At 46.3% G+C, this 25,496-nt stretch overlaps 1 protein-coding gene, 1 long non-coding RNA gene and 1 other non-coding gene across 3 annotated transcripts in view; 2 read left to right on the top strand and 1 right to left on the bottom strand.

Moving 5' to 3' along the window:
- The window catches only part of ADCY6 (adenylate cyclase 6), a 69,830-nt gene extending 56,709 nt beyond the window's left edge, over positions 1-13,121 (bottom strand). Inside the window, exon 1 of the mRNA XM_053303288.1 lies at positions 12,869-13,121. The gene's annotated coding sequence lies outside the window, so the exon portion shown is untranslated. The remainder of the gene's footprint in view (positions 1-12,868) is intronic.
- Positions 1-22,353, top strand: part of LOC128347946 (uncharacterized) — a 29,330-nt gene extending 6,977 nt beyond the window's left edge. Inside the window, exon 3 of the long non-coding RNA XR_008317843.1 lies at positions 20,448-22,353. This is a non-coding gene — a long non-coding RNA (uncharacterized LOC128347946). The remainder of the gene's footprint in view (positions 1-20,447) is intronic.
- On the top strand, positions 18,649-18,720 carry TRNAT-UGU (transfer RNA threonine (anticodon UGU)). Its single transcript has one exon. It is a non-coding gene; the product is annotated as a tRNA-Thr (tRNA).
- Positions 22,354-25,496: the final 3,143 nt, after the last annotated feature.

Here is a 25,496-nt window from a genome sequence, read left to right as displayed (position 1 = left end):
GGAAAACCCACCCATTTTGCGGAGCAGGCGGGCTTCAGTTCTCCTTCAGATTTATATCTTCTGACCAATGTGCTGCTACAAACCCTATATGATTAGGGATAGGCTATGATTAGACAGAGAACCACCTAATGACACAACAGGGATGTAACTTGTCTAGGGAGCAAGAGATTCGAATCCCTGCTGGTATGTTTCCCAGACTATGGGAAACACCTCTATAGGGCAGCAGTGATATAGGAAGATGCTGAAAGGCATCATCTCATACTGTTTGGGAGATGGCAGTGGTCAACTCCTCCTGTACACTACCGAAGACAACCAGAGGGCTCTGTGGTCGCCAGGAGTTGACACCGACTAGACGGCACAACTGTACCTTTACCTTTATTATTAGACAGTAGTATGTGGAAAGGGCTGTGACTATTGGAGTGTAGCAGGATTGGAGTGGGCCCTGCGATAAAATGTGAAGACTGGCCCCTGCCCTTCCATCTCTTCTTGGGAGAGGCAGGATGGGGGTGAGGAACAAGCTGTTGTCCAGCTGGAGACCCCCCTGTCTCAGGGGCCCAGGGACATCCCCCCACATTCAATTATAGCTCTGTCCCTGCTGCCAATGTTCAGAGTTGCTCTCATCTATGTTATCCCTTTGGGTGAGCTCTGGCATTAAGAGCATAACCAGAAGCTGAGCCCTGATTCAAGTGACGTTTTCCACAGAGGACACACACAAAAGGAGTGTGTTGGTGTCCTTCCCTTGCAAATCCAGTCCCCAGTGCACAAGTGGTCAAGTCTCTTACACGCGGGCCCACTTTTGGGGGAACCCTTACTTGCCATAATGCATGCTCATCCACTGAAATGGCCTCCTGTTTCAAAACAATTGTGCAGCTTGGTTTTACCCCCATTATACAGCTCCTGCATCATCCCTTCCTAGAGAGGGCTGCATCCTGCTGCTGAGAGCAGGGAAATCACTGCAACACACAGCTTGCCAGTTCAGTTTGCAGAGCTCTGCGGGGTTAATTATTACAATGGTATTTTTGCTGGGAGATTCCAGAGCAGCGATAAGAGCTCGGCGGACACATCTCAGAGGACTTAACGTTTATTAAGTGAATGCCACAGTCTCCCATGAGGCAATTGAACCAACCCTATTGTGTTGAGGAAGGGATATTGAGGCTGGGAAAATAGGGTGGGAGACTTGCCCAAGGTCACCCAGTGATTCATCAGGCAAGACAGGAACAGAAAGAATTGCCAGCAGTACCAGATTTTCAGGGACTGTACCTTTTACCCCCCCAGAACATCACAACTTTAAAAGAACATTTCAGAACATCACAGCATCATAGAACAGACACCACGACTTAAAAAACACACACTCAACTCTCTCCCCTGCTGAGCAACTCATGGGTCCTGACCTCCAACCATCTGTATGGTTTCCTTGTTATTTAGGTTCTTCTGAGATGGAGATCTCTGCTGAGGCTGAACCCTAGTGCCTGGAATCAAGTGAACGTATCACGCATAAGCATTCCTATGTTGAGGCTGGAGCCCCCCCCCCCACCCGCTGTTCTTTGATGCTGCAGAGCTATAGAATAAGAGGATAACAGAAAGCTGGCGCAGTGTAGCGGCTAAGGTCATATCTGCACCACAGCTATAAACTGTTTTAATAGTCATTCTGTCTTCCCAGGGAAACTTGGGAACTGTAGTTTGTTAGGGGAAGAACAGATCAGTAAAGATGTAAATGACTGTCGAGTATAAAGGTCCCCTTAGAATACTGAAGTTGGTCATCCCTGGGCTAACTGAGCAAAGAGGCACCTTTTAAAAGTGGTGATTTTCTTTATTTAGCAGGGGCAGAGCAACTGGCCCTATCCAACCCCAGCACAGCATCCCTTTGGTGGCTGCTGCTGGTGTTGTCTATCTTATGTTTCTTTTTAAATTGTGAGCCCATTGGGGACAGGGATCCTTCCGATTTATTTATGATGTATTTCTCTTTGTAAACTACTTTGGGAACTTTTGTCAAAAAGCAGTATATAAATATTCATAGTAGTATGTGTGACGATCAGAATTATGGCAGTTCACACAACCATAAACTGGGTAGGACAAGTCAAGTGTCCTACCCAGCTTTAGGAGCTGTGTATGCTCCTTATTTTTGATTGTGTGCGAGTTACCACCGGGGTAGGAGAAGGGGAAAGTTATCATGTGGGAAGTGGACACAGGCTCTGATAGTCTTTCCTCTGCCCTCAGTAATTTTCTGGGTAAAAGTGCTGGGTAGGACAATGCCATAGGAGCATGCACCCACACACAGCCACCTCAGTTTACCTCACTGTGAAGATGGTCTAACAGTTACACAATCTCTACTACTCCTACTCCTACTACTAGTAGTAGTAATAGTTGTAGTAGTACTTATTTACCATTTTCCAACAACTGTTTCTAAAGTGGCTTACACAAAGAAATAAATATCTTTAAAAAGAGATCATAGGGTTGGAAAAGATACAGGAGAGAGTAACCAAAATGATCCAGGCAGGGCTGCTCAACTTTGGCCCTCCTGCAGATGTTGGCCTACAATTCCCATTATTCCTGGCTATTGTCCACTGTGTTTGGGGATTATGGGAGTTGTCGTCCAAAAACAGCTGGAGGACCTAAGTTGAGCAGACCTGTAAGAGCATCTTCCCTACAAGGAAAGGCAGTGCTACACAACTTCAGCCCTCTACCTGTTTCTGAAACACAAATTCCATGATCCCCAGCCAATACTCAGGGATGATGAATGCTGTAGTCCAAGATGTGCAGGTAGGCTGGCGTCGTGCAGCCAGGTATCATCTAGAGCTTTTTAGTGTAGGGGAAAATAGAACTAAGAGAAGCTCAGTGGGTGACCTAGGGCCAGTCACTCAGCCTGAGCCACCTCACAGGACTGTTGTAGGATAAAAATGGGCGGGGGACAGCATTTGTGCTGCCTTGACCATTTCTAAGGATGGATGGACTAAAAATTTAATTACTGAGGTTTATAAAGGTATTAATGGTGTGGAGATGGATAGACTGCCCTCCTTTACTAGGATTCACGGTCACTCAGTATGGCTGCCATCTTCAAATATCTGAAGGGCTGTCACACAGAAGAAGGAGTAGACTTATGCTCTGTTGCTCCTGAGGGCAGGACTAGAAACAGTGGGATCAAATGACAAGGAAGTAGATTTAAGCTAGATACTAGGGGAAATTTTCTGACTGTAGGAGCCATTCAACAGTGAAATAGTCTGTCTCACTCAGTGATGGGTTCCAAGTCCCTTCCGACCAGAGGTGCACTGAGGTGCAAGTTGAGCATCTTACACACACACACACACACACACACACACACCATGACACATGCAGTATTTTTAACACGTGGGTTCTTATTATTTATTATTTATTGAGAGCACAAACACAACTGAACTCACAAGAATGTTAACAAAGGTATATTTATGCAAAACACCTCCACACACAACTTAACATATTCCCATCCCAAATATTTCTTTCCTCACTCCCCCCTCTGTTTCTAAAGCAGAGGTCACGCTCGGCTGTCTGGTGCAGCACAGGCCAGTGGCGTGGTGTGGCGGCCACACCACCTGGGACAAACTAAAGAGAATTGGGGGGGGGTCCCCAGGGGTTGTGGAGGCCCTGGACTTCTGCCCAGAAGTCCAGGGGTAAGAGTGCCTCTGCTTCCAACTCTAAAATTCTATGATTCTATCAATACAGTGCAATTATTTGCTGACAGGATAGACAAAAGAAAGTACTTCATAGTGCATAATTGACTTATAGAATTCACTACCACATGATATGGTGATAGCCACTAGCATTTTTAAAAGTATAGGACTGTTAATGTCTATTATTCTATTCTATTTGTTTATTTAAAATATTTATACTCCACCTCTCCAATACACTACTGCTCGGGGAGGCTCACAACATTAATAAAAAGATACAATGTAAAATAAGACTGATAAAATTAACCAAATTTAAGTTAACCAAGTTGAAAATGAGGTTTTCCTTTCTAGGGCACTAGAACATAAGAACAGCCATGCTGGATCAGGCCCAAGGCCCATCTAGTCTAGCATCCTATTTCACACAGTGGCCCACCAGATGCCTCTGGGAAGCCTACAGGCAAGAGCTGAGGACATGCCCTCTCTCCCGCAGTTGCTCTCTTGCACTATATCTCCAATATTTCCCGGATTAGAATAGGGACACCCTTCTAAGATGCTGATGAGACACACACACGTTATACATTGTGGAATGCTCTTCTCTGTGTGCTGTATTTATTTACTTTGCAGCAACCTGTCCTACACTGGTTTCTGAAGCAGGTGTGTAAAAAAAGCAACCCAAACAATGTCCTTTTAATGCAATCTAAAGAATGTTTAATCTCACATTGGATTTGGTTATGGTTTTTATGGAATAGTGGCAATTCAAAGATACTCAGCAACATTTCCTGTGAGTAGTGGTGGTGGAGTGAGGGAAGCTAGGACATGTGTGCGCACTAACAAAATCCTATGTAAGCTTCTTGTTCTTATCTTTCAGTTGCTCCATTGTCTTGTCCCTGTCTTATCTCTACTCAACCCCTACCTGTGATCTTTGCTTGCCCAGCTCTACCACCCTTCGCTGTCCAAAGGTCTATGCACCCTCAGAGGATGCTGCCCTTTCTCCCTTGCTTCCCCTTATGCCTGGAACTGCCTCCCAGAATGCCTCTGCAACACAACCTCTGTTGTTTTCTTCAAATCCCTCCTAAAAACCCACCTTTCCCATGAAACCTGGCCTTATTTCTCATACTGCACAATAACTATGCTTAAGTACAGGCAATAGTTTATTATTCTTCCCCAAGTTTATCCCTGCTCTCACTTCCCTCCCCTTCTTCTCTTGCCTCTTTTAGACTGTATAATCCCTTCAGGCCAAGCCCTGTCTTCTCACTGTCCGTAAAGTGCCATGCACATAGATGTTGTGTTGTGGATGTTGCTTCTAGTGGGCTTCCTCAAAAAGCATGTGATTCCTCAAAAAAGGAAGGGTACCAGAAAAGAAAAGCTGCCTCTGGTAAATAGGGAGAGTTGGAGCATATGGAAATGCCTTTGTGCCCTACTGCTTGTGGGCTACCCAGATCTGGTTGGTCCCTGTGGGAAATGGAATGCTGGGCTAGACTGACCTTTAATCTGATCTTTAATCAGATCCAGCAAGGCCCTTCTTATGAGACTATAAATAATTGTTATTGGAAAATTTGATATTAAGGAGTTATAGTGACTTACAGAGTACCCAACCTTGACCTTAAGGTGCCATCTTCTGTTTTTGTGGATTTCTGATAACAGAGAGCAAGTTTGTGCTCTGTATCCCTAGGATCCCTAGTAATCCTAGCAGCAGAAGTTGGAATCTAGCCCTCATTCCATAAGACAGAAGTGAGTGGCTTGATCCTACCAGGCCTGGCAAGAGCAGAATGCAGGTTTGACCTGCTGCCCCTCTCAGAGGAATTATAATTCTAGGGATTCTTCTGACTGCACTGACTTTTTTCCATGTAGAGGCACAGAGATCAGAATTAACTTCTTCCAACTCCATTTGCTCTGCATTCTGCCAAGCTTAAAACAGCAGCAGCTGAAGCAGGAAATGGCCCCCTTGAACAATAGCCCTTTGCAAATCCATATCCCCAAGGGTTTCATCCAGAGATGGAGCCAAACCGGAACTCACCAAGCCTAAATCACCCAGGACTCTAGGCGATTGTGGGTGGGGGGATGGGGTGGAAAGAGAGAAATCCCAGCCCTGATGTGACCTTGAAAGTCAAATCATTTTCAGATTCTGAAGTAATTCTCTCTCCCCTGTCCCCAATTATATCTACAGCCATCTGTCCTTCATGTTACTGAGAGGAGAGCTCATATCTCACCCCTCTCCAAATCCAGCAGTAATTTCTGCTTATTTTGACTTTCTTTCCCTTCTAGACCAGGCAGTTTAGAGTTCTCAGAGAAATGGATGCAATCTGAAAGAGCTTAGAACTGTTCAGGTATGTGTCCCTTCATGAGCATTGCTACAATTGAAAAGCCAGGGGCAGCGGGGGATGGGACAAATGTCCCTGGGCCTCTGACGGAGAGGGACCCACCAGCTGGGTGACAGCTTGCACATTCCTCTCTCCAGTGTTCCCTCTAACAGGGATTCCCAGATGTTGTTGACTACAGTTCCCAGAATCCCCAGCTGCAATGGCCTTTGCTTGGGGATTCTGGGAGTTGTAGTCAACATCTGGGAATCCCTGTTGGAGGGAACACTGCCTCTCTGCCTCACGCTTCTCTGAAGAAGTGAAGAAGGTGGAGGGCAGGAGCCCATATTCACTTTTTGTGAGATCTCATCCCTCCAACTTTGCTGTGTCCGTGTCCTCCTGTTCCACGTTACCTCTGGTAAACAGAGTTTTGTATTATTCTATCTAAAAACTTGCCAGAACTGTTAATCAAAGACAATAGTGGGTAAAAGAAGTGTGTGCACACCGCGGGAAGCGAAACCTCTCTCAAACCATTTTCAACTCTCTTAAAAGCCTGGGGTCCAGGGGTGTAGCTATAATTGAGTGGATGGGTTCAAATACCCCCCCACACACACCTCCTGAGGGCCCCCCAGCTGCACCCTTCCCTAGGTGCTGCCGCGGAGAGGGGTGAACACGGGCCTCCTTTACCCTGGCTAGGCCCCTGCTGGAGTCTTTTTCCAGCCTTTCAAGGGCCAGTCCAGTTTGAATCTCAACATGGATCTGCCCTATGAGTCTTCAGGTGGTCCTCTGGGTTTGCCACAGCACATCCTATTGGAGTTGAAAAGTATGGTTCCCGCCAATGCGGTTCCCCCCTCCAAGGAACCACGAGGCTCAAGAAGCCGAAGTATCTGGGGAGCTCCTCACTGGGATGCTTCAGCTCCTTCGTGGGCTCCCCTTTGAGTTCCCCCCATCCCCAAAGGAATTACCCTAGTCCCCAAGCAAACCTCCTCCCACCTCCTTTGAAGTCGGGGCAGGGAGGGGGAAGAGAAGAAGAGAAGCTCTAGAGTTGTTGCAGTCGTCCAGGCTTCTGGTTGCCTAGCAACTAGCCCCTTGCCAGTTCTGCCTGGGATTCCATTGATCCAAATTACGCTGTAAACAAAGTTGCCTTGGCAACCGGCGGAGGGGGTGAAAGTTGGTGGAGAAGACAATGTTTCAGGAGGGGCTCGAGACGACCCGCGCGGGGGCGGGCGGGGAGAGGAGGCGGCGGGGGTGGCGAAATAGTGGAAATGCAGAGCCCGGGGGAAAGCGATAGGATGAAACCAAACCTCCTAGCTTGAGGGGGCAGCAAAGTGCCCTCCGTGGGGTGGGGTAGGAGGAGTCCCTGATCTAGCTCGTAGCAGGGATTAGCAGGGTTGGCGTGGGCCCTGAGGCAAGAAGTGAAGAAGGGCCCCTGCCCCACACTTCCTCCTTCGGAGGGGGAGAGGCAGCAGGAGAGGCCCCTGCAAGCGGTTACTCAGCTGGCAGGCCCGGGCCTGTCCCCCTCTCCCGCAGGGACCCAGGGACGACTCCCCCCCCGCCCCCCGCTCCCCATTCCCGTTCAACTCAAGTATAGCTACTTCCCCACTGACTCCTAGAGTTGTGGGGTTTTCGGGGATGATTCGTGCTGGTTGAGGTAGATCCTAGTTTAGACTAGATTTTGTTTTGTTTTGTTTTGTGATGCTTGGGAAACTAGATTCCAGGCTGTCCCTTGCACAGCCTGTTATTCCATTAAGAGAACCCTAGGTGGCTGTCTTAGGCAGTGATTTTCAAAGTCTTCTTCAGGGAACTCTTAACTCCACATTGATTTTGCTGAGGGACTCCTGAGAACCTGTCATTGAAACCCAATATTTTGCAGAGGATACTGGTTGCATTCTGTGAACAGCTTATACATGATATTTCAATTGTTCAGACTTCTTGCGCCTCAGCATTGAGCCAGATGCCTTCAAGTATACTTCCTAGAATATACCCAACACTCTGTGACTGCATGTCTCTATGAAATTTTACTTGAGCTTCCACTTCTTCCTTTGTACCTCTGGGATAATTGTACTTGTGACTTGTTCTTTTGAGAGCAAGCTGTCTGTCACCTCTTCTCTATTCAGCTGCACAAAGCTAATTCACACTTCACACCCCAAAATTGTCAAGGATGGGGACTGAATAGATCTCTCCAGAGTCCACACAGACCACTGCAGCAATTTGTGTGACTGAGCAACTTACAACCCACTCCAGCAACACTGCAGAGCTGCCAAAACTAGAACAGTGATGCCATTTACAGGTTGGGTTTTATTATAATTTATTTAATTTATATACCGCCCAACTCCAAAGGCTCTAGTGATTCATACAAAAAATACAATTAAAAATAAAACAAAATAGCTATTAAAACAACAATTTAAATTCAACAATTCAACAATTACTAAAAGCCAGGATTAAAAAATGTGTCTTAAGGGCTCGTTTGAAGGCTGGTAAAGATGTTAAATCATGAATGTCTATAGGGAGTGCATTCCACAGCCCAGGAGTGAGTACAGAGAAGGCCACTCCTGAGTCACTGCCAGACAGGCTGGTAGCATCTGGAGATGGACCTCTCTTGACAACCTTAATGTGCAGTGGGGATCATGAAGAAGGAGGCGCTCTCTCAGGTAACTCAATCCTAAGCCATTTAGGGCTTTAAAGGTAACTAGCCGATCTCGCACAGAGCAACTGTACGACGCTTTGGGGCTGGCTGTTTCTCCCTCCCTTCCTCCTGCCCCAGTCTCTCCTCTCTTTCCCTTCCCTCCAGCCCAGCGCTCTCTAGCCCTCCTCCCCTCCCGTTCCTCCCCCCCCAGAACCTCAGTGGGTGGCCAAGAAGGGCCCCACCGTCACCGTTTTTGACTTCCACCTGCCGCTGCCGCTTTTCTCTCCCCCCACATCTACCCACCTGCCCCCTGCCACTTTTCTCACCTGATGGCCGGCCGCTGCCGCTTTTCTCTCCCACCCACCTGCCGCCACTTTTTTCTCCCCCCTCCTCCGCCCACTGCCCACCGGCGCCACTTTCTTCCCCCTCTCCTCTTTACTCTGCCGGGCTTCTCGCCGAAACTCTCGCAGCGTGTCGCGAGAGTTCCGCCACCAAATCCTGGACACACATGCCGTCTAAGAGAATTAATTATATAGATTACCAGCACTTTGTATTTTGCCCAAGCAGCCAATGCAGTTGTTTTAAGACAGGCATTATATGACAGTCCTGCAAAACATAAGGCCCAGGAGTCTTTCCAAGAAACACCGGAGACCAATCTGGCCACTGCATTTTGGACCAGCTGAAGTTGCCTACATACAAAGGTAGCCCCACATAGAGCACATTGCAGTAGTAAAGCTTAGAGGTTACTAGAGAGTGCACTTGGCACCACAGTTCTGAGATCATTGTCTTTTGTATCTTGACGCATCTTTTGTATCAACCAAAGTTGATAGAATGCGCTCTTGGCCATAGCCTCAACCTGAAAAACCGGAGTGAGGCCTGAGTCCACTCCCAAGCTAAGTACCTGTTCCTTTAGGGGGAGGCTAACCCAATCCAGAACAGGAAGATCTATCATGTCCCTTGAAGTATGACCCCCTACCATAAGTACTTCCGTCTTGTTTGGATTCAGTTTCAATTTATTATCCCTCATCCAGTCCATTATGGATTGTAGGCAGACATTTAGGGGGATTATGCCATTTCCTGATAATGATGTCATGGAGAAATAGATTTGGGTGTCATCAGCTTATTGATAACACCCTGCTTCAAATCTCCTGATTATCTCATGCAGCAGTTTCATGTAGATGTTAAAAAGCATTGGAGCCCTGAGGGACACCATACAATAGCTCTCATTTCAGAGAACAACTATCTCCTAGCAACACCATCTGGAATCTACCAGAGAGATAGGAACAGAACCACTGCAAAGCAGTACCACCTAATCCCAAATCCCTCAAATGATCCAGAAGGATACCATGGTTGTTAACAATGAAGGCCACAGAGAAGTCTAAAAGAACTAACAGAGTCACATTACCTCTGTCCATTCCTTGGTAGAGATCATCCATCAGGCTGACCAAGGCTGTCTCTACCCCATTGCCCAGTCTAAAGCAATGGAACTAGATAATCAGTATCTTCCCAAACTGCCTGGACCTGATCAGCCACCACCTTCTCAATTACTTTGCCAACCAAGGGAGGTTGGTCTATAATTATCCATCACTGAGGGCTCAAGGGCAGGCTTCTTAAGTATAGGTCTCATAATTGCCTCCTTCAAACATGGAGGCATCCTACCTTCCCTCAGTGAGGCAGTTATGATGTAAACTTGGCCATCTCTAACAACCTCCTTGCTATACGTTATAAGCCATGTTGGGCATGGATCCAAAGGACAAGTGGTAGGCTGAACAGCTCCAGGGAGCTTGTCCACATCCTCAGGAGTCACAAATGGAAACTGAGCCATTCTAATTGAACCAGAGGATTTACTGGACACCTCTGCAATTGACCCTGCCATAACCGTGTTGGCTCAAATGTGAGATTTTATCCACACAAAAATTGTTAAAGCATCACAGCAGGATGATGAAAAATCCAAATCTAAGTTCAGAGATGAGGGAACCTGACTTTATGCATGTGATGTGGGCTCATGAAACACTTATATGTGTGTTACTTAATGTGCCTAGCTCTCCACAGATGCACTTCCACCGTGTCATTTGGAGGCAGGCTTGGCCCTGAGACCATTGGACACTGAGATGCTCAGGAGCAGCTTATCTCATTTTCCCAATCACCACAAAATTTTCTTTCAGATGGCAGTAAAGTGTGAGAACTGCAAAGCTTTTATGCAAATTCCAAGTGCGACCTTACTGTATAGATAATTCTTCCATGCTCCATCCTGGCACAGTCTTCTTCTCTGTACACTTGCTGAGCAGAGACTTCATGTGATTTTTGCAGCACCACCTGCTGGCCAGTTCTTACATTCCAAGAAGAACCTACCCTTTTTCATTACCCTTTTTCAACTGGAGAAAAGGATGAGTTCTTCTTGAAATACAAAAGCTGGCCAGCAGGTGGTGGTGCAAACATTGCATGAGGTCCCTGCTTAGCATGTGTACACAACTAGGAAGTTGTGCAGAAGCTTGCTGCAATGCATGTACAGGGAGTAAGATCACACTTGGAACTTGCATGATAGCATTACAGATCTCATAGTTTATTGTTGCCTAGAAAAGCCCTACCACTTCCTCCCAATCTGTGTGTCACCTAGATGTTAGACAAAATGAATTTGTACACACAGTCTTACTGAGGGAGGGGGACAGTGGTGTAGTGTTGCAGGGATGCAGTCCCAGCACATTCCCTCCTCCAGGGTCTCAGCTGGGATACAAAGCCCTTGGCTTTCTACATGGAAATCATGTGCTGCTCTTACTATTCCAGCTGTTTATTACCATACTTCCTGACTTAGGAACATTGATCTGAGGGGTGTGACCATTGGGATGGGCATGGCCATGGGGTGTGGTTATGGGGGCTGTCAAGGAGAGCGCTTCTTAATTTGTGACTACATCACTGGAGAGGGAAATAATGGCAATGCTGTAACCAGTCTTAAATATTTGCAATTTCCAGTGTCCATGAGCAAACAGGATGGGAGGTGTTTCTACAGCATAGGAGAAGGTCCCTCTCAACAGCCTCCCAACCTGTGCAAAAAACAGCAGGGGGCTGGAATGATCCCACAGTGGCAAGAGAGTGGGGCGGGCAGGCATCCCTCCAGGCACCAGGGATCCAGACAGAAGAGGTGGGCTAACCGCACATAGATCACATCAGCTCACACAAAGAGTGCAGCAATGCTCCTCTCCTCAAGCCAGTCCACTCAGCCCCATGCTTTGGCTCTCGAGTCTCAAAAGGTAGAGGAACAAATCTTTCCCCTCTCCTCCTGAAAATTTGTGGGGTTCCCACTTGTCATTTCTTTCTTGGGCAGACTTCCAATTCTACTCTGAAAAACTGGAATAAGTTAAGAATGATTGTGGATTGTAAGGCTGCTGTTGAAATCCCCCATTCTCACTGCTGTGACTATTGTTTGCATTTGTATTCTGCCCTTCCTCCCTTGAGCTCAGGGTGGAGTACAGGAGGGAGAGTGTTTCAGTCTTTATCCTTACAATAACTTTGAGATAGGTTAAGCAGAGAGAGAGAGACTGGCCAAAGGTCATGCTGTGAACTCCATGGCTGAGTGGGGTTTCAACTGTGATCTTGCTCCCAAAGTCCTGCACTCTGACCACTGCCCTTCACTGCTCAGAGAGATTTATCCTGTTGTGTGAAAAACCTGCTGGCTGCTGACGTTCAGTGTCATCTTTCCATGATTTCCACCTCCCCTCACCAACCATCTTCAAGGACTGATGGTACTTTACTGTGCTGGGTGCATGCAGAGAGGCGTTGTGCCACTCTGCCTAGTTTGCTGCCTTCATGAACAAAAATCTTCCACGTGCGAGCCTGCATGTGGTGAGAAAGCTAATAGCTACTGAATGTTTGAAGACGTGTTTGAACCAGAGAAACCCTCTTCAGCCCCCACTTTTCCTGAGTTAAAAACCAATTTGGAGAGGCTTGTAAAAAGAAAAGAACTTAAAAAAACACCAGTTTTATTCAATTACTACAGACTGCTTCCATCTGAGGCTTTCTCAACTTTTATAGTTAAAAATACTTAGTAGGTTACAAAAATAGGTTGTCTTAATGCACCCTTAAATGTTTATAGAGTCTTTTGCAATGCCCTAGGTAGGATGGGCGTAGGCGAGTGTTTCTTATTTTAATTACATTACAGGTAAATAATAATAGACCAGTATCAGGAATATGCAAAAGCATGCACACCAAAGAAATATAAGTTTCTAACACAAAGTCTGACTAAACAAATTTTTCCCTAAATTAAGCTTCCCGAAGCCAAAGCCCAGGCTTCCTTTCCTTGAACTCACCAAACTCCAGATGAGAATTCAGGCTTCCTGCCCTTCTATCTTTCAAGGATCTGCAGAGTCATTCTCCTGCAGCCAGCCTCCATGGCACATGTCTTCCTGTGTACCTCTTCCTGTGTGCTTCTTTCTAACAAAGAACTCTCCTCTTCCTGGCAACAGCTCTCTAGGTCGCACCCACCTAGTGTGCTGACTGGCTGAGCCCTGGAGTTCATCAGCATGTCAGTCAAGACAGGGTTCACTTCCAGTTAACTCTTTAGGCGGAGGGGAGTCTGATCACTACAGTTCATTATGTGCCCCATATCCAGGTTGCACCCAAAGCAATTGACCCTGTCACCCCTTGTTCTATGACTGAATCCTGGTGTGGGTATTTGCAAGTGTATGTATGTGAATACTTGGATGTGCTAATCTGTTTGCAAGTGAATTTGTGCATTTACACATCAAATACTAGAGTGGATCACATCAGTGGCCAAGCCCAGCTCAGCAGTTTGTACCCCCCCCCTTTTTTTTTTTACACTGGCCAGTAATAAAGGCTAGTTTGAGAGGACTTGTGGGCATTTTTGTGATTATATGTATAACTGACTATACATATGCTTCCTTGCAATATTCTTACCACTGAAATCTACTGCTTCTTTCCTTACAGTATATTCTTTTGGGTCACTTTTTGGTTGGTAGGGTTGCCAACTTTTAAACTGGCCACTGCAGCTGTGCCTTTAAATCAGCATAGGAACATAGGAAGCTTCCCCATACCAAGTCAGATCATTGGTCCATCTTGCTCTGTATTGTCTTATGCGACTGGCAGAGGCTCTCCAAGGTTTCTGGCAGGGGTCTTTCCAAGCCTTTCCAATGCCAGGGACTGAACCTGAGACCTTCTGCATGCAAAGCAGATGCTCTACCATTGAGCTATGGCCCCAGCAGCTTGTTGGCCACACACTGGCAAGTGACAATACTTGTGTCCAAGACATGGAAAAGATCACCAGATTATTTTGGCACATCAAGCTAATATTAGGGGGCATAAGAGCAGGCTTGGCTTCCCCCCACTCCCGGTCACTTGACAGCCCAGATTCTAAGGAGCCTTTTTGTGAACATTGTACTGAGTTAGTCACTTCAGCCTTGAGCCCTTTTGTTAGGTTGTTTGTAAAACGGGAGGTATTGTCCATTGCCAAGTGAAATTCTTTCCACTGAGTGTACCCATCGACTGTGGGAACAATCACACACAAGGAATCTTGATCCCAAAATTAACATGTGCCGTCATCCTGTTACTGGATGTCATAAAACAAATAAGGCAGAAGATGTATGTGTGCCCCCCCCCACCGCCGCTCCGCTAATGCTGATATATTTTGGTAAATGACAAGTAGGGCTAAGCATGTGAGACGTAGACAGAACCATACTCCCCTCCCCCACTACACACACACACACACACACACACACACACACACACAGTATAATCCAACCCCACTGCTGAGCAAACTAACTAGGAAACTTCATCACCATTGAATAACCATTGTGTAAAACCAGTACACAAAGACCAAGATGTTTACACTAGGTTTGAAAACAATCCTTTTGCCTATGTACTCTGGCTTCCACATTCCCAAGCCAAGCACATTTTCAGACTGGCTTCCAGCTCTTTCTAAAGCATTTCTCTGGAGTAAAATGGTTTTGCCAATTAATTCCCCCAATCAGATAATCTTAACAAAAGCAGAACACCAAAGGCAAACACAGGCTGCATTTTATTTTATTTTTTGAAATCTCTATAGCTTTTGGCTGTAAGAGCCCAGGCTTTAGTTGACTGAAGTGAAACCTCCCTAGCGAATGGCTCAGCTGGTGAAATGCAATGGAGTGTTTATGAACATTCTGAGTCCTCAGAAGTTGGTTGACTGCTGCCTTCTCATGTTCCCTTTCAATGCAAGGAGGGTCTGGACTGGACCTAACTTTCACACATTGTGCAGAAGAAATGTATGCAGTTTGTGCAATGAGAAGCCGTTGGCACGGCCATGATGCCCGTTTAATGTGCCAGACCGAAGTACATGCAGTTGAATTTGTGCAGAGCCTTGTCTTAACATTCTGCCCAATGACTGGAGCTTAGGAGCACAGCCAGAAGCTGGATGCGAGTCCAGGACAGGGGCAACCCAAGCTATTGTGGTGCTGCCCCATGCTCTGCTGAGGGTCTGCCCCTTAAAAAACTGACCTTTGCAAGCTTTGATAGTGATGTGGGGGGGCAGGGAGGAGGGAGGCGGGAAGGCTGGTTGTAGCCTTCTCTTCTCTCCATGTTTCTTGCAGGCTTGGTAAGGACTGTGAGGAGAGGCGCTCCTTGCAAGGGCCATTGGGGACCCAAAGAGTGGCTCTGATGGTGAGAGCAGGGAGCAGCTTGCCACTACACTGGTGCACCAATCATCTGCTGCCTGAGGCAACCACCTTGCCTCGCCTCATGAAAGGGCCGCCTCTGATCCAGGGGCAGGAGGACCAAGCACCATACTCCTGCTCCCTTCCATATATGAACTGATATGCATTAATATGCAGAGGGGAGTGTATGAAGAGACTTGTGTCTCTGTGGGCCAGACTGGACAGATGCAGGGGAGGGAAGCATATGGGAACAGGAAAACAGCTGAAGAAGACATGGTTAAGCATTCCCTCCCATTGAGACCACAGGAAGGGAGGGAGAGGGGGGGAGAGAGAGAAAGGGGAAGGAAGGAAGGAAGGAAGGAAGGAAGGAAGGAAGGAAGGAAGGAAGGAAGGAAGGAAGGAAGGACCATTGGGGGAACTTCACATGCATCCCTGCATCTACATGTAAAGTCCAGTTTAGCCCCAAGTCTGGGATCTGAATGGTGTGTGAAGTACAATGTGTATAACAGTATTTCACATGAGTACAGTAGTGTGAAGGGGGAACAGCCACAAACAAAATATTGTGCATACCTACAGAACTTACACATTCACTGATTTATATGGGTCCCCACTCATCTATATATTGAATTCTCTGAAACATATCAATCACTAATCCCATGTGTGACAGCTCTTATGAGAGTTCACGAACAGCTACTGGGCTAGTGATGGGGACGGGGGAGAAAATAGGGATGCCAGGAGCAGGCAGCAGTGAGCTGCCCAGCCGGCAGGAGCAGGCGGTGGTGGGCGGGCCAGCCGCCAGGAACAGCAGGTGGTGGTGGTGGGCCGGCCTAGCTGCCGGGAATTGACAGGTGGGTGGGTGAGAGGAGGTGGCGGGCCAGCTTTCTGGCCAGCCCGCCAGCCAGAAAGTGCCAGGTGCGGTGGGGGGGGCAAGAAGAAGTTGACCAGCTGGACGGCCCACCAGAAGCCACAGGCAGTGGCGGGGAAAGAAGCGGGCTGGCTGGTCAGCGGAGGCACAGATGCTCTGCGCCAGGCCCAACTAGTTGTTACTAATATTATTGCCATGGTCACTGATGGCACTTCAGTAATAATTGGCTGAGCATAGTGAGACCTTTGCTTTAACGTGACGCTTCATGTTTCCTCTTTTTTTTGTGGTATGATAACTCTGCTGGTCACGGAGGTGGCTCAATTACGTTTGGTACACACATCCAGAGTATCATTCTATGTGCCAAGTTGCGTATCTTGTTCTGGCCAAACGGCAAGCCCATGAAGTGCTGAGCAAAGATTGACTTATGGTGTGGGGCCAGCAGCAGGCAACAGTTCACTAAGGCTAGGCCAGGCAAGGCCTAGGACAGCTCCCAGTGCAACTTCCAATGGCAATGGAGGTTGCTTCAACAAAGGTACAAGCTGAACTGAGCACCCCAGTAACTAAGCAGCCCAAGCACCATCACTAGGTTCACATTTAGAAGAAAAAATATCAAGGAGAATCACCCTGGGGATTAACTGTTAGCATCACTGGGTAGGCTCCAGCTGTAACATCTTTCCATTCTGGGAGCTTGCAGGGGAGTGAGGGGCTTTGGGAGACATGGTGGAGCTGTGGATTCTGAACAGGCAGGTGCCCAAATCCTCTTCCTCTGGCTGGCCAGCAAAGCTCTTCCTCAGCCTGGATCTCCAGCTGTCCCTCCGAGGCAGTTGTGCACCCTAGAGGTCGTCTTCTGCACCTAGATCATTGTCTGAAGCATCTACCGTAGGATCCTGGAAAAGGCAAACATGGGCATAACTCCTGCGCCCATTTTCAACCAGGAGAATGCAAAATGTGACATCTGTAGAACTGCAGACATTTAACTGATTAATCATCTCAATTAACAGATCAAAACCCTTTAAAATAAACTAAAAATGCAATTAGTCAGGCAACACTACACACACACACACACACACTCTTACACTTCTACAAACTTAAGATGATGGATACTGTCTTAGAAGAGGCATTTGCCCTTAACACTCAGATACAGAGGAGGGAATGCCTCTCCTAAGATGGGGCCTGTGTGCAACATATACATGTACCATCTAAAATCGGGGCGGGGAGGAATTCTTCAAAACAATTATTTTAGTCATATACAAATACACACCATTTTAACTGATTCATCAAAACTGATCTGTCTGGTTGACTAAGATCTCTGTCACTTGGTGATTTCCATAGATCATTCCCTTGAAAACTGAAACATTGGAATGAAAATTGGTGTACATATTCTGGACAACATTCTGCATTTCAGCATGGACTCCAGCTCCATCCCCACTCCCATTTTAAAGGAGGACAGGAAATATGCAAGATATACCACAGTATGACTTTCCATTGGAGGCTGTGGTACACTGGCAGAGCTTCTGCTTTGCATTCAGAAGGACCTACGTCCAACCCCCTGCATCTCCAGTGAAAATAATCCAGAGTAGCAAGGGCTGCCTAGAAGCCTGGAAAGTCTCTGCCAGTCCAAGTAGCCAGCACAAGCTAGGGGAGAGACCCATCATCTGACTGTGTATAAGGCAGCTTAATACGACTGAGATCTCCGAATGAAAGTTGGTGTGCATGTTCATGACAATGTTCTATAGTTCAAGGACAAAGCCTCAATTGACCCCATAACCTGTTTTCAAGAGAGGCAGGAATGTTGTACAGCATAATGTACAGCAATATCTGAAGACGGAGACATCAGGATGACTGTTGCAATGCAGTATGAATCTGCCTCTGCACTTGTTTTCAAAGCGGCGGTGGCGGGGAGGATGCAAAACCAACATCTGAAGCAAGGTCACTTGAACACAGTGTTTTACTGCTCCTCCTCCTAATGATAATAATATAGTACCATCAATTTACACATTATATCCTCTTATCATTTACCAAGGAAGAAGTTTATTACGGATAGGAAAGAACAGCTGAGTGGGGTAAGAGGAACACAGTTGTGCAGAGCAAGACAAAACAATAGCATTGTTTCTAGCCAACACTTGTACTCTTTTATCTAACCTGCAGAACTTACCTTCTGTAAACGTAAAGTGTGCTGTCGAGTCGATGTCGACTCCTGGTGCCCACAGAGCCCTATGGTTGTCTTTGGTAGAATACAGGAGGGGTTGAGCATTGCCTCCTCCCTCACAGTATGAGATGATGCCTTTCAGCATCTTCCTATATTGCTGCTACCCAATATGGGTGTTTCCCATAGTCTGGGAAGCATACCAGTGGGGATTCAAACCAGGAACCTCTGGCTTGTTAATAAAGTCATTTCCCCACTGCACCATTAGGTGGCTCTAGGAACTGGGAATCTCTCTTTCCACAGAAGTTGCCTGTTCAGAAGTTGCCTGTTCAAATGATCATAGCCAGGCGAGTGGATGGAACCTTTCTTACATCTCCTATTTCCATTTTATTCGTATTCCATCCTCACTGAAATTGGGCATGTGACAATGATGGGGCTATAGCTCAGTGGCAGAGCATCTGCTTTGTATGCAGAAGGTCCCAGGTTCGATCCCTAGCATCTCCAGGGAGGGCTGGAAAAGATCCTTGCCTGAAATCTTGGAGAGCCATTGCCAAGTAGATGATACCGTGCTAGGTGGGCCAATGGCATGATTCGGTATGTGGCAGCTTCCTATGTTCCTCTTTTGGTTTCCTGATTACTGAATTTAAAAAATTGTGTCAAATTCTCTTCCCAGCATGGTTCAAGCCAGCTTCTTTTCTGCCAGGGCAGAATTCACACAGAACCCCATTCACAGCTTGTTGGTCAAGACAGCAGGTCTCACCCCTACCTTTTGGATGCTGTCTACTTGCCCAACAGGACTAACAGGGAACTTTATCAGATAACTAAGGAGAGTTGTTCCAGCCACCTGTGAGCCAGGATAAACTCAGGGTGAACATGTTTCAGGGAGTGCAGATTTTAGGAGAAATCCAGGATGCAGTGAAGGGCTCATATTTTAATTAATATGGTTTTAATGCTGTTTTAAAATATTGTTTAAAAATTTTTAAATTGTTGTAATATTTTAAACTTTTTGTTTTTGTTTTAACTAATGTTTTACTTCCTGTTTTTATTTTGATGTAAACTGCCCAGAGACATAAGTTTTGGGTGGTATAAAAATATGTTAAATAAATAAATAAATAAATAAATAAATAAATAAATAAATAAATATTTTGCCAAATAGAGGAATATCTATTCCAGAAATACAGCAGAGGTAATTGGTTGCCAATAGACCAGAAAAATGGCCTGGCCTTTAAGAGCAGCTTGGCTTGCAGAAATCAGTTGGTGAAGCTTTTCACAGCATGGAGATCAATATCAACACCTACTAACGTCTTCACATCAAATTGGTATTAAAGAAACAGGAGCAGTGGCCAGCTAAAAAGTTGGTAACCATGCAAAGTGCCAAGGTGAACTTAGATGTGACTTCTTCCGGTACACACACACACACACACACACACACACACACACACGATCAATCACACACACACCACACACACACCACACACCACACACACACATACACGATCAGTATCAAGTGGGCATGCCTTGGAGCTAGCCAGCCTCAGATCTTGTACAAATGGACTCCAAAGGAGCTCACTTGATCCCCCTGTTTTAAGGTTATACCACAATTGTTAATTTGCTCAAAGTAATGTCTTTTGCAACCCAAGCATCAATCCAAAAGGAGGAGGTAGCAGCAGGAGGGACCAAACCAGGAACAGCTTTTGTCCAGAAGATCTGAAAAATGTTAGACCACTCATTCTGAAACTGGCACTTAAAATGCCATCTGGGCAAAACACTGCTTAGTCTTCCAGTATTCTCATCTCTAGAGAAGAGATCAAAGTTTTGAAGATATATGTCTGTGGTATGAAGACTGCCCAGGAATTCTTGCCAGGCTACCTTGGTAGAACACCTCCCTATCAGAAGCACATCATCAGGCAGGAGAGCAATGCGGTCAAGTCCTGAATGAACATGATCCAAGTTCAGAACATGGTCCTGAATGAACATGATCACTTGTTCATCTGTTACAAATGATGCCTCCCTGTTAGCCACCAGCGATCAATAGCCAGATGCTGCAAATCTGTAGGATTTCCCTAGGTATGTCCTGCATCCATGCCCTCTATAAGGCAAGGCTATGCTGAAGGCTACCTTGCTTCTACACTGTGTGCAGGTGGGTGTGACTTGATCATATTTGCACCTGTTAATAAGAATTGCCTTGCTGGGTCAGACCAAGTTGGGTCCATTTGAATTCTGTTTCACAGGCAGCCAGCCAGATGTCTCTGGAAGTTCACAAGAAGGAGGGCTTGATGGCAATGACACTGCCCTGTGTTGTTTACTCCAGTCCCTGGCACTCATAGGAAAATGGCTTCTGAACATGGAGTTCTATTGCACTCTGCTTGGAAAAGGCAGAACCCACAGGTTTGTAGTCTCTGGTTAAAAGATCCCAAGACACACATCAGTAATGCACGTGTTGTAACTCACACCAATTGTTCAGTTAACAATTTATTCACAAGTTTCACACAAAGAAGTTTCAGTTGGGGGTGGGGTGGAATTGGGTGGCACTGTTTTCTAGCGGTTCCGTTCCTATCTCTCTGGTAGGGGTGTGCATGGAACCGTCTGCGGTGGTTCGGTTTGAGTTCAGTTCGAAGCTGGTCCGTGAACTGGTTCATTAAGGAGCATTGGTGGGGGCCTAAAGGGGCTGCCGCCACTGAAGAGCCACCGGTATGTTGCCGGCAGTAAGTCCACCCCACCGCCTGCCCCTTGAACCCCTTGAGAGTTAGGGATTCCCTTTCCTTGTAAAGGGGAGTCCTTACTGGATCTCCCTTTACAAGCGTAGCCAAAGTGATTGAACTGAGCCAAACCAGTTCAATCTGAACTGGGCCCCGTTTGGTTCAAACTCAGACTGGCTCCCTTTTTGTGGGGGCTGGTCCAGTTCAAGCTTGAACCGGTCGAACTGGGCCAGTTCAAATACAATCAGATCCAATTTGAACCTGTTCTACACACTCCTACTCTGGTAGCTTCCAGATGGTGTCGCTTGGAGACTGTTGCTCTGCAAAGCGAGAACTAAAGTATGGAGTTCCACAAGACTCCATACTTTCTCCAGTGCTCTTTAACATCTACATGCAACTGCTGGGAGAGATCATCAGGAGATTTAGAGCAGGGTATTATCAATATGCTGATGACACCCAAATTTATTTCTCCATATTGACCTCATCAGGAAATGGCATAACATCCCTAATGCCTGCCTGGAGGCAGCACTGGGTTGGATGAGGGATAACAAACTGCAATTGAATCAAAATAAGACAGGTACTTTTTGGGGTGGGGGGGTCAGGACCCAAGAGATGGTTTAGATCTGCCTATTATGGATGGGGTTACAATATCCCTGAAAGATCAGGTATGTAGCTTGGGAGTGACCCTGGATCCCAAACTCACTCTGGTTTCTTAGGTTGAGGCAGTGGCCAGGAGCACTTTATATCAGCTTTGGCTGATACGTTGGCTACGTCCATTTCTGGAGGTAAATGACCTTAAATTAGTGATGCATATGCTGGTAACCGCCAGGCTCGACTACTGTAATGCACGCTCCGTGGGCCTGCCTTTGTATGTAGTCCAGAAACTACAGTTGGTACAGAATGCAGCAGCCAGATTGGTCTCTGGGACAACCTGAAGGGACCAAATAACACCAATTTTAAAATAATTGCACTGGCTGCCTATGATTCTGAGGGAAATTCAAAGAGCTGGTTATTACCTAATAATAATAATGGCTTGGGTCCAGGGTAATTAAGAGCGTGCCTTGCCACCTATTAAGATTATCTGGGGAAGTCCAGTTATGATTGCCACTGGCTTGTTTGGTAGTGACTTGGGACCAGGCCTGTGGCTCCCCAGGGCTTTGGAATATGCTGCCTGTCCGAATAAGAGCATCTCCATCTCTGACTGCTTTTAGGAAAACCCTCAAGACACACCTGTATTCTCAGGCTTTTAACTGAAATTAGTTTTAAACTGTTTGATTGTTTTTATCCTGTGAAATTGTTCTAACTTGTTTATTCTGTGAAATTGTTTTAATTGTTTTTAGTCTATTTTATATTTGTTGTTTTAAATAGTGTACACCACCTAGAGATACACATATCAGGCGGTATATAAATATGATGAATAAATAAACTCCCTTCATCACCTAGTAGCCATTTATTTTCTCCAACTCTATTCCATAATATTTCAGGTGTATGAATGAAGAAAAGGGCCAAGCATCATTTGACTAATGACTCCTTGGACAACCATGGTTAAAAATGAAGTATCAAAAATCAAAAATTACATTTCTGGCAACATTCAAAGTCAAATACAGATGGACATCAGTCAGTGAACCTTGTAGCACCTAAAGCAGCCATGGGAGAAACCTCATAAGGACATAAATACACTAATTGCCTCTTGACTGGATCAGATCAAGCTCCTCATCCAACATTTTATTTCCACCCACAGCCAGCTAGATGGCTCTGAGTACTCACGAGAAGGACATGGCCTGCTCCTATTCAGAGGTATACTGCCTCTGTCCATGGAGGTTCCACTTAGCTAGCATGGGCAATAGTCATTGCTAGATCTATCTTCTGTAGACTTGTATATTCCTCTTTTTAAAAACCATCTGGGCTAGTGACCATTTCATGACAGTGTTGCCCGTTAATACAATTTTTAAAAGTGTTAATGGGTAAATGCCACATTCAAGATTATGTGTTTATGTGTATTGATCTCTCTCCTTTCTTGGCATATGCCAACACGAAGTGATTCCATGGCCATTTGCTTCTTCTGGCTCCTTTCCTTTCTGAGTAACAGAATGTGGCACTTAATCACATTAAGACAGGGATTCTCAATCTTGGATCCCCAGTTGTTGTTGGACTACAGTTCCCATTATCCCCAGCCATAATGACCTTGTGGCTGGGGATGAAGGGGGTTGTAGTCCAATAATATCTGGGGAACAAGGTTGGGAATCCCTGGAGTAAAACATAGCTCTGTATCCATTGTATTACGTGCTGGAGTTGCAAGTGTATGCAGAGGTTCCCTGCCATATGAAGAAGCTGAAGGCACAAAGTTTGAAAATGACAGGTTAATCTTTGCCCATATGCATTTAGCTAGGAGTATGGTGGGCACATCTTTTCTTCTGGTAAAGCTTTTGTGCTTTCAACACTTGCATGGCAGACAGATATTTGATGAGTGAAATATGTCCCATCACCGTGCCTCCATGCTGGGAAATGCTACACCTGTTGAACGTAGGCATGACATGCAGCTATTAAAGGCACACGAGCCCTGTCAAAAGAAAAGTTACTCACCTAGGTGCTAATGTTCACATGCACACACATACACAAATGGGGGTGGATGGGAAGAGGATTGAGTTTTTTGATGAGCCTTTATTGTTGATGGCAGAACCGGCATTTGCCACACTTCTAAGGCAGCAGCACCCCCTGGTGGTATATCCATGCACTGATGCAATATTGATATGGTGCTGCTCAAAAACTGAGAAGGGTCCAAGGCCAGCCAGTGTCTATTTTTGGTATTAAGAAGCAAATCTCCTCGTTCTTTGTTTTAGAGTGCTTTTGTGCATATACATGCACATTTGGGTACATATTGATATGCTGTTGAGAGACATGTATATGTGCTTGATTATAAGATGTTCTAGGCTTGCATGGTAGCTACAATTACTCATTTTTACCACACAGGGGCAGTCTTCACCTCCCTTTGCGGAAGAGTAAAGTTGGAATGTCTCCTTTAGAACATTCCAGAATCTACAGTGTGTTAACAAAACTGGTTGCTTCGTATGAGACATTCCTTGAGAGTAGCATTAAATGCTTAAAATATGGGCTCCTGTGCCAAAGTGCCCCCCCATGTTGTACAGAAGCACGTGGGAGTCTCTGGTCTCATACAACTACAATAGTGCTTTAAAATAGTGTGTGTCAATTTATTGCTGGGGCTGATATGAAATTCGGCCCGTTAACGTATACACAACCAAGCTGCACAGTTTCTGTGACTATTGAGATGCATGGCCAAGTACAATTCTGTTTCTACATCAGGCAAGGGGAGGCCAGCAGGTTTGGGGCACCCTGGAATATGGCAGAGTGGGAGGAGAGGCAGATCAGCCTCAGGCACCAACAGTATCTTGGGCCAAAATGCTTCCCAAGATTAGGAGGGGCAGATAACGCTGCTGATACAGAGTCAAGTCATTGGTCCACCTAGTTCTGAGGGTTTCAGAAAAGGGTCTTCCCCAGCCCTACCTGGAGATGTTTGGTTGCTTGGTACTGGGACTGACCTTGGGGCCTTCTGTATGCAGAGCATATGCATACTCTGTCACTGAGCCCGAGCTCCATCTGCTACAGATCTGCATGCTCTACACTGAGTCAGGGTCCAATGACAGAAGCCTCTTTGGAGAGCTTGAGGGAGTGCCCTGTTCCTAGAGAGGGAAACCAGCCCTCTGGACTCCCCAACCGCCATTCTGCCACACTTCCTGATGCTTCCTGGCTGCAAAGAGGACACTCTTGCACATTAGACCCCAACTAATCCTTGACCCAGGGGCGTAACTAGGGGAGAGGGGGCCTGTGTGTGCCCCTCTCCCTGGCGGCCCCTTGGAATGAGGGAGATAATGAAGAAAGTAGGGAGGGCCGGGGTGGAGCTGGGGGTCCTTCTAGAGATGCCCCCCTGGGTTCTTTTGAACCCATTCGCTCAATTATAGCTACATCCCTGCCTTGACTCTAGAAAGAATGGCTGCTAACTACCAGGCATGGGCCTTCACATGACTACTTTCTCTCACAGCAGTCTGCTTTAGTAATAGCAGATGCAAAATCCTGGCAGAATCAACACTCCCACGGTCTTGAGGATGGGAAGGGATGGAGCAGGGTTGCCAACTCTGACTGAAGCTATTTATGGAGATTTTCCCCCGCCCCAGTGTTTTTCCAATATGTTTCACAGTAGCAGGGCATTAAAATCTCCAGGACTGCTTTCAGTAATCACCTGGAGACTGATGCCGATCCTCCCTGGAGCATTTCCAGACAGCAGGCTTTACTGTGGGTTTTCTGTGAGTTTGAATCCCCCCCCCCACCAAAAAATATGCAAAAAGTGGATTTTTTAACCCTGGACATAAATTGGGCTACGATCTAACATACAATGAAAAACCCGAATCGTGTTTGGAGTGCTCCCTGATAGCTCACAGGGATTTCAGGGTAAATTGGGCCAATATGTGAACACAAACCCTCCATTCCGGAGGAGAAGCGAGCTAAAAGCCCCACCTGGAAATGCTCCTGGAGATTCCAGGTCAGTCCTGGAGGACTGACAAGGCT

The sequence above is a fragment of the Hemicordylus capensis genome, chromosome 2, assembly GCF_027244095.1.
Source record: "Hemicordylus capensis ecotype Gifberg chromosome 2, rHemCap1.1.pri, whole genome shotgun sequence".
In the NCBI taxonomy this organism is placed as follows: Eukaryota; Metazoa; Chordata; class Lepidosauria; order Squamata; family Cordylidae; genus Hemicordylus; species Hemicordylus capensis.
Note: the sequence above shows the minus strand (reverse complement) of the source record. Positions and strands in the feature narration are given on the sequence as shown.